Consider the following 8,812-nt stretch of genomic DNA (forward strand, 5'->3'; position numbering starts at 1 on the left):
CCTCTTCTGTAAAATGCTGAGAATCCTTGAACTCAGGTGGTGAGGAAAAAAACACCTCTAAAATATTTTGAACTTCTTGGAGATATTTCCCTCAACAAAATTTCTTTGGTACCTGTATCTTTTAATGACACTTGTAAAGGGAAAAAAAAAAAATCTGAACATTTGAAACTTGCCCCTCCTTTTTTTTTTTTTTTTTTTTCCTGAAACAAAGTTGCGCAGGCTGGAGTACAGTGGTGCAATCTCGGCTCACTGCAATGTCTACCTGCTGGGTTCAAGAGATTCTCCTGCCTCAGTGGTACAATCTTGGTTCACTGCAACATCTGCCTCTGGGTTCAAGTGATTCTCCTGCCTCAGCCTCCCCAGTAGCTGGGATTACAGTCATGAGCCACCACGCCTGGCTAATTTTTGTATTTTTAGAAGAGATGGGGTTTCTCCATGTTGGTCAGGCTGGTCTCGAACCTGACCATGGTTGGTCAGGCCTGGCCTCCAGTGATCCACCTGCCTTGGCTTCCAAAAGTGCTGGGATTAGAGGCATGAGCCACCACTGTGCCTGGCTGTGTCCTGCATTATTGCATGTGTAATTAATCACTTTACCTTTTTGGTAATGGTGGAACCTTATACTAAGTCCTCCTCAGTAGTGAAGGACCCCTTGACTACTGGAGCAGAAGCTAATCTAAGCAATCATACTAACGACTTTTGGTAGAAAACAACAGCTTATCATCCAAGGCAGTTCATCCTTCCTTTTTAAGGGGGATTGGGGGGTGGCTGACAGCTATTTGGCTTTATAAAGAATGCTTTTAAAATGTATTCATATCCCTTGTATTGAACTATACATTAGTAACAACACAACCCTAGAATTTGTTGAGACAGGGTATCCCTTCGTCACTCAGGATGGTATGCGGTGGTGCGATCATAGCTCACTGCAGCTTCAATCTCCCAGGCTCAAGTGATCCTCCCGCTTCAGCCTCCTAAGTAGCTGAGACTTCAAACTTGTATCACCATGCCTGGCTATTTTTTTAGAAAAAAATTTTGTAGAGACAAGGTCCCACTCTGTTACCCAGGCTGATCTCAAACCCCTGAGCTCAAGCGATCCTTCTGCCCTGGCTTTCCAAGGTGCTGCGATTACAGGCGTGAGCCACCGCACCCAGCCAGAATCTACTGTCTAATTCTTCATTTAAAATGAGTCTTAAATATCAACAGGGAGAAATCCTGTAAAGGGACATATAAAGGGACAGAGAGGTGCAATGAGCAGCAGAAGAATGTAAGAAGGACGAAGCTGCAGAAGGCTGAAGAGAAAGAACCGGAGACCAGGAGGAAGGTTCATGGCAGTATTCGTGCCATGTGGCCTGATGCAGTCTAACTTGAAAGCTGACTTGAAAACTAAACTGCTTTTGAGCGTAAGTATTACTTTGAGGTGGGTAATGTTATCCCCATTTTTACAGATGAGGAATTATACACAGAAAAGCTAAATTATTTGCCCAAGGTCATACAGCATGGCTAAGCTGAAATATGAACCCAAGCAGTTTGAGGCCAAAGCTCACTCTCTTAACTACTGCAAAACTACACAGGGTTCCATTATATCATAGAACTTTCAGCCCTCTTGTATTATCTCATCCCAGTCTCCAAAGTCCCTTGGCTAAATTTCAGCTTTTAATTCTCATCTTTAAATATAATATTTAAAAGTATGGTATACACAGACAATGGGATACTACGGGATACTATGGGATGTTAATAAGGTAGGTCTATATATATATATGGACATGGAAAGAAATCCAACTATGTTGAGATGAGAAAAAGGTAAGGTACAAAAAGTGTGTATAGTATGCTTATTTTTCAGTAAATGAAAGGAATATATATTTTGGCTGGATGCAGTGGCTGACATCTGTAACCCCAGCACTTTGGAAGCTGAAGTGGGTGGACTCCTTGAGCTCAGGAGTTCAGGACCAGCCTGGGCAACATGGTGAAATCCCATCTCCACAAAATATCAAAAATTAGCCAGGCGTGGTGGCTCACCCCTGTAGTCCCAGCTACTTGGGAGGCTGAAATGGAAGGATTGCTTGAGCCTAGAAGGCTGAGGCTGCAGTGAGCCATGATCATGCCACTGTGCTCCAGCCTGGGTGACAGAGTGAGACTCTGTCTCAAACAAACAAGCATTATATATATTGGCTTAGACCCCGACTAATCTAATATACAAATATATCTATCTATATATTTATTTGTATATTAGATAAGTCAGAGTCTGAGCAAGAAAAAGATGGCACACTCAGATGGTGTTAATAAGGGAACTGCCTACAAATGTGTCGGCAGGGTCAAGGAAAACCAAAAAGGCATGTTGGAGAGCTTCAGGGCTAGCTGAAGGGAGTTGTCATCTGTTGCATCATAGAAAGGAGTTGTCAGCAATTCTAGCCAGAGGGGACAGGAGGAAGGAACTGTTACCAGAAAATACGGTGTTGAAGACAGCTGCCCAACAGGAGCTGTAGCCTTCAATGGAGGAATAGAAACATTGCGAATTTCACACTCAACGAGGAAGAAGCTGGAGAAATAAATCCCCCAACTTCTTCCCTCTGTACTGCTGATTTCAGGCTGGTGCTTCCCCATCCCTCCATTTCTCTGTTGCCCAAATCCTACTGGAAGAAGTGAGAGAGCTAAGGAGGCTGTTGACATTGACCATAAGGCAGCCTCCTGGGCACAGAGCAGAGAAAGGTGGAGAGAGGATAGGGAGAGGTGAATAGAGAATACCCCTATATTAGCGTAAGCTAGTTCTGGGAATATTCACAAGAAACTAATTTCTAATGGAAATCAGACTTTTAAATGTATATTCTTTATTTTTTGGAACAGTTTTAGATTTATGTAAAACTTCAGAAGATAGTACTTCTGAGAGCTATCATATACTCCATACATAGTTTACACTACGATTAACATCTTTTTTTGTTTTTGTTATTTAGTTTTGAGACAGACTCTTGCTCTGTCACACAGGCTAGAGTGCACTGGCACAGTCTTGGCTCATTACAACCTCTGCCTCCCAGGTTCAAGCAATTCTTGTGCCTCAGCCTCCCAAGTGGCTGGGGTTACAAACGTGGGCCACTACACTCGGCTAATTTTTGTATTTTTAGTAGAAACAGGGTTTCACCATGTTGGCCAGGCTGGTCTCGAACTCCTGGCCTCAAGCGATCCGCCCGTCTTGGCCTCCCGAAGTGCTAGGACTACAAGCATGAGCCACCACACCCAGCTACCCCTACTATTAACAGTTTAAATGTGTATGGTACGTTTGTCACAATTAAAAAACCAACATTACTACATTATTATTAAAGTCCATTATTTGTTCAGATTCCCAAAGATTTTACCTAATGTCATAGTTTTGTTCCAAGATCTCATCCAGGTCACCACATTACATTGGGTTGTCCTGTTTCCTTTGGCTCCACTTGGCTGTGATAGTTTCTCAGGCTTCTCTTGCTTTTCATAAACTTGACAGTTTGAGAAGTACTGGCCAAGTATTTTATAGGATGGTCCTCTTTTGGAATTTGCCTAGTCTTTCTCATATTAGACTAGTGTTTTACAGGAGAAAACCCATACAAAGTGCCATTTTCATCATATATTATCAAGGGTACATAGTCAACATGACTTATTGTTGATATTAACCTTGACCACCTGAGAGGTAGTGTTTATTAGGTTTCTCCACAATAAAGCAACTTCCCTTACCTCTCCCCTTTTCCATTCTTCTATAATCTCTCTAACTTCTTTTTTTTTTTTTTTTTTTTTTTGACACGATCTCATTCTGTTGCCCAGGGTGAATGCAGTGGCACCTTCATGGCTCATTGCAGTCTCGATCTCCCAGGCTCAAGCGAGCTTCCCCCCTCAGCCTCCCAAAGTGCTGGGATTATAGGCGTGAGCCACCTTGTCCAGCCCATTCTGCAATCTTCAGAAGGAAGTCACTATACGCAGCCTACGCTTGAGGAGTGGGGAGTGGAATTCCACATCCTTGAGGGCGGAATACCTAAATAAATTATTTGGAATTCTTCTGCAAGACAGATTTGTCTCTTTTCCTCCATTTATTCATTTATTCAATCATTTCTTTATGTCATAAAATCATGAATATTTATTTTATATGTTGCATTATAAACCAACAGTACTTTTTAAGAAATCAAATTGTTCCAGGCTTGGCCATTAGGAGCTCTTTCAGTTGGCTTCTGTGCCCTTTGGCATAGCCCCACCAATGTAGGGTGGTTTTGTCTTTTGGTTTTGGAGCGCTTTCGTACTTTTTGGCACTCTAAGATGCTCCAGGCTGATCTTGTGTATTTCCTGTCGTAAAATCAGCCATTTCTCAAAGGAACACTGGTTCCTTTTATTGGTGAATGGTATCAGCAACCAAGATCTGGGTGATAGAGTGTTTCTTGCTGCAGGGGAATTGTTGCTCTAGGCCCTTTCAGCTGACAGAGCCAAGAAATATGTGTGTATATTAACCAAGGCATATACACACATCAATAATAGTTCTATATCTAATCATCTATATCTCTATTAAATTAAACATAGGTTCATACTAATTAAGAGATATTTTTATTTTATAATATTTTGTACTATTTAAGGTGATTTTTAAATAGGTCAATTTGTTAGTTTCTCAGTCATTTTAAAAGAAATTATATTATGTTTGAAATGCCCTAGTGATAAGATAAATTATATATATGTATGTCTTGATAGTTGTGGATTACTAGATGCAAAAAAAAAAATGGTCTATTGGTGTTGTTTGTTTGTTTTAGAGACAGGGTCACACTCTGTTACTCAGGCAGGAGTGCAGTGGTGTGATGATAGCTCACTGCAGACTCGATCTCCTGGGCACAAGTGATCCTTCCACCTCAGCCTTCCAAATTGCTGGGATTACAGTCATGCACCACCATACCTGGCTAGTTTTTAATTTTTTGTAGAGATGGGGTCTCACCATATTGCCTAGGCTAGTCTTGAATTCCTGGTCTCAAGTGACCCTTCCGCCTTGGCCTCCCAAAGTTCTGGGGTTTACAGGCGTGAGCTACTGCGCTTGGCCCCTGTATAAAAATTTTGTGAATCAAACTTCTTTAAGTATGTTAGGAGAATTGGATGATTAAGATAACTCACATGAGTTATTCTTTTATTAAATAAAGAATGAGGCCAGGCCCAGTGACTCATGCCTATAATCCTAGCATTTTGGGAGGCTCAGAAGGAGGATTACTTGAGACCAGAAGTTCGAGACCAGCCTAGGCAACATAGTGAGACCTCATCCCTAAATAAAAAAATAAATAAATAAGCCAGACATGGTGGGGCACATCTGTAGTCCTTGCTACTTGAGAGGCTAAGGTGGGAGGATCACTTGAGCCTGGGAGTTCGAGGCTGTGGTGAGCTGTGATTGCACCACTGCACTCCAGCCTGGGTGACAGAGCGAGACCCTGTCTCAAACAAAAAAAGGATGAAAAAGAATGATCATGATCACCACATGCTTTCGTATGTTGCATGACACCTCAACATGGTAAAAAATGAATTAATTACCTTCTTCCAACCCCATTTTTTAACCTACTCCTCTTCTTGGCTTTCCCATCTTGGTGAATAGCATCCTATCCATCCCATTGCCCATGCCAGAAATGTAGCAGCCACTTCAATTCCTTCTTCTCTGTTATCTTTCATGTCATCTATGGTCAAGTCCACATTTTGAATAGCTCTGAAGTTCTGTCTGCTTCTGTCCCTTTCCACTGCTACTGCCTGGGGTCAGCTTAGCATTACCCCAAAGCAATAGCCTCCTAATAGGTCTCTTTGCCTCTCCTCTTGTTCTACTCACAAATTATTCTCCAAAGCAGCCTCCAAAAGTCTAAGAAATGCAAATCAGGTCAGTTTCCTCCTTAGTTTAAAATCTTTCAAAGGCTCTCCATTGCTATTAGCCCTGTTTTTCTATGCACCCATGGCACTGAGCTCTCTTTTATCTCTGGACCTGGTGACTTACTTATTCCTCTGCCTCGAACTCTTTCCCCCTTTCTCCATTCACAACTTCTTAGTTTAGCTGTCCCTTTGAAAGTTACTTCCCTAATAACCAAACGCAAGGTTTGATTACCTTCCTACAAATATCCTCAGCACTCTTAACTATGTGTGTACTTACCACACTGAAGGGTACTTGTCTAAATCCAGTATTACACTATAAACTTCCTGAAGGTAAGGAGTTTGTTTGTTTTTACAGAGACAGGGTCTTGCTCTGTGGCCCGGCTACAGTGCAGTGGTGTGATCCTAGCTCACTGGAGCCTCGCCCTCCTATGCTCAAGCCATCCTCCTGCCTTGGCCTTCTGAGTAGCTGGGACTACAGGCACATGCCACTGTGCCCAGCTAATTTTTATGTTTTTGACATAAAACATATGTTTAGAGATGAAGTCTTGCTATGTTGCCCAAGCTGGTCTTGAACTCTTGGAATCAAGCAATCTTCCCACCTCAGCCTCCCAAAGTGCTGGCATTATAGGCATAAGCCACCACCCTCAGCTGGTAAGGACTTTTTAAAGAATATAGTGGAGAAATGTTTTCTCAGTTTCAGTCCTAGCTCTACCATTTTCTACCTGAGTGACCTTGAGCAAGTTATTTAGCTTCCCTTGACTCAATTTTATCATCTTTAAAATAAGATTATGTGAGAATAGTACCTATCTCATAATGTTGGTGTAAAAAATAGTTGCAGTGCCTGGCACATAGTAAGTACTTGATGAATGTTAACTATTATAATTGAGGTCTGGAGCCCTGGGAGCGGTTTAAGTTAGATCTTGATATATTTTGAGCTTCGTTCCAAAAAAAAAGGTACATGAGTATATGTATATGCTATTTGATGTTGCCAGGAATAGCTAATTTTATCTGTCAAAAATTTCTTCCTAGCACACTCTTTTGAGTCACGGATTTTGGCTTTTAAGTAAGCTAAAGGTTGTTAATTGGGAGAACGGCCAGAAAAACTTATCCACAGCTTTCGAATCACATGTTGAACAAATCTGGCATCACAAGCGTCAAGCTGCCTTCTGTTTCTAATCATTTTTCTTTCTAATTTAGTTTCTCCCACCCGAAGAAATTATAATTTATTTTCATTGCAGAGTCCATGAAAGATGTCACAAGATGTAAAAGCAATTATTTTCAAGAGGATGAAACTCATATTTGCTGAATATCACAGTTGGCTTCACCCCAAATGCTAAGCAGTAGCAATACTTCCCCGGATTGAGACAACGTGTTACTGATCTGAGAAGGCTGGCAAAAGTCTTGGCTGAGAAAACCTTTCTTCTCTTCTGTATCTCAAAAATTCTTTAAAAATGAATGTGCGTGCATGCACATGCGTGCGCGTGCGCACACACACACACACACACTGGAACATCTTAATTATGAAAGGTTCTCTAAGACCATACAGGTCAGTGGCTTGGGCCATGAAAGTTTTGAACCCAAGCCATGTTTCAAAATAGACTTCCTTACAGGAGTTTCACTTTTCTTCCTTACATTTCACTTTTCTTCTCTAAACTTTTCTTTCTTTTCATTCTCAACGTCTACTTCTTGCCCCCTTACTCTAACCTTAAGAGAATAACCTCTTTGCTCTTGATTTCCCCTTACATATCCTATGGTTTTCTAAGTTTAGGCATCTGTCCCTGCTTAGAAGTTCCTATAAAATGATGTAAATCAGGAAATGACCTTTTGTTAACCCTAAAGCCCATATCTTGTAAAACAATAAAATGTTTTAAAAAATTGCAGGTATAGAAAAGAACGAAAGTCAGGAACAATGCTGTTTATTCCTTCTTTCTGTTTATCCAAATCTGTTCATCAAGCCTTAGATCACAACCTCCTTTTTCTCCAGGATGTATCACCAGCATCTCCCTTGGACTGAACACTCTTTCCTCAGAGATTTTACTATGTTTTTATTTCTACTACAGATTTGACATTATCTTGTAGTTATGCCAGTTTCTTCTGGGTTTATGTTAATTCCCAGCAGAAATAAGTTTCTTGAGGGCTAATCCTTGTCTGTGACCTTGGGCAAGTTTTCTAACCTTTCTTACAAGTATTAGTAAGTAATAGTCATTCATTACATTGTCATAATAATGAAATACAATGATAGAACTTTCCAGACCATAGTAATGTGCTCAATAAAGTTAAATCCTTTCCCTATTTTCCATTGTTTTGTGATTTTCTCCGTGGTGCCCACTGACATCCAGTGAGAGGCGATACAGAGCACTGATTCAGAATATGGGCTGGAGTTTGATTCTCAGCTTAGCCACTCCCTAAGGAATTTAGGAAGCATACTCAGTCTCTTGTCAACATTGAATAATCAAAAGGGTTAGAATCTAGTTTAAAGAGAGTTTATTCAAGCACAAAAAAAGGAAGAGGATGGCCACTTGGGAAGCACAGATTACAAAAAACGAAAGTCAGTGTTTGAAAGTGTAGAAGTTTGGGCTCATTTACATAGATAAGTTTGGGGAGCTTCACAGAATTTCAACCCTTTCTATATAAGGCTTTATGTATAGGTACAATAACCTTATTAGTTATGGCAGTCTTTTTCTTTTCAGGAAAGGTAATTTTACATTCTACACTGAAGATGTAACAGTCATGGAATCTTTTGTACCATCTGGCCTGAATTAGGTACAGGACAATAAAAGAGGATGATAATCTGTAACAAAGATTAGTGATTGCAAGGAGAGAGGGTCTGGTCTCTGGTCTCTCCTAGTCATTTACAGAACACAAACAACGAGGAACAAAGTTAATCCATAGTGTAAAAAGCAGATTGGCCGGAGAGGCCTGGTGTAGAAGGTACCTTTATGGGAACTGGAGCTGCTGATTAAGCTTGATTAAG

This window comes from Mandrillus leucophaeus, unplaced genomic scaffold, assembly GCF_000951045.1.
Source record: "Mandrillus leucophaeus isolate KB7577 unplaced genomic scaffold, Mleu.le_1.0 Scaffold298, whole genome shotgun sequence".
Classification (NCBI taxonomy): domain Eukaryota; kingdom Metazoa; phylum Chordata; class Mammalia; order Primates; family Cercopithecidae; genus Mandrillus; species Mandrillus leucophaeus.